This window comes from Stegastes partitus, unplaced genomic scaffold, assembly GCF_000690725.1.
Source record: "Stegastes partitus isolate 25-593 unplaced genomic scaffold, Stegastes_partitus-1.0.2 Scaffold1319, whole genome shotgun sequence".
Lineage (NCBI taxonomy): Eukaryota > Metazoa > Chordata > Actinopteri > Pomacentridae > Stegastes > Stegastes partitus.
Window position 1 is genome coordinate 121,097 of NW_007579050.1, and position 1,319 is coordinate 122,415.

The window sequence follows — 1,319 nt, forward strand, 5'->3', positions numbered from 1 at the left end:
TTTGGACGAAACGTGTATCCGGGATTCTCAACAGCCCTCGAACAGGAAAAAAAAAAGAGCACTAAATAGAGTTTTCTCCAGCAAGGCGGTGTGAGGTATAACGCATGTAGGCCTGCTTTAACAGCTCACGTTGAAGGAGGATCGGTTTGTTTGCACCATCTGTGATTGTGTGTGTGTGTGTGTGTGTGTGTGTGTGTGTGTGTTTCCACTCACCTGCTGCTGCACCTGTCTGCTGCCACAGTCTGGCCCTGAACCGACGGGCTTTTATACGAGACCTCCGCTCACCACCTTTCACCCTGTTTGGCCTCTCCTTTTATCTGACCTCCTGTTAGGTAGCACATGACTTCATGAGTGGGATGGACCAGAATATGTGGTTTTCCACATCAGGTTTGAGTGACCAGGAGGGGGTGTGTACACAAGGGAGAGGGGACACACAAGATGCTAAAGTTAGCACCATGAAGTGTGAATACCGGTGGAATAGGTGACGAGATATCAGAGGCAAACGTTTGCGTAATTCTGCATTATTAGAAAGACTAAGATAAGATGTGATTGATCCTGAGGAGATCATTCAGAAGCTATGTAGCGTGGCAACAATACAATCACAATACAGTAATAGAACACATTATTCTGAAACCAGAATCCCCTTTGAATAAACATTCACTCTTGTCACATTAAATATATGTGGATGAGGTAAACTTTTGATGCCTGACAATATTCCTTTTCTGTTGTAATTCTGCTTTTATTTTTCATGCATTTCTTGCGTGATACGGTGTGAAATCAGGCACACGTTAAAGGCATAACGCTCTATTTTTAGCTACGGACCAATTCCTTGGAAACAAGATCTTTTACACAGTTACTGAAGGTCATGCAGGTGGCGGCAGCTTGTGGTGATGGTGGGAGGAGACACTGGAGAACGACTGTGGTGGTGAATTTCAGTGCACTGACCCTTTTAATGAGTTCTCATACCCTAAAAACACTCCAACACTTGCTGTTGACAGATTCACTAACAATCTCCCACAACTAGCTCTTGGTTGGGTAACACTGAGTTATCTGATCATGTGCTGCTTTTCTCACGATCCCGGTCCAGCCTCACATGTCCTCCCAGTTATCTAACCCACATTTGCACAACACAAAACTACACTGAATGTGAAAACCTACGAGAGAATTTGAGCTTAAACTTTTGTTGTGTTACAGGTCAGGAGTTCAGCTACGGGGCGGTGTTCCAGGTCTTCAGGAGATCTGCGTCCTGTGCGAGAAGATATCTGCAGAATGGAAGCTTTTTCTAACGCAGAATTCCCAGAATTTAAATATGACATGCA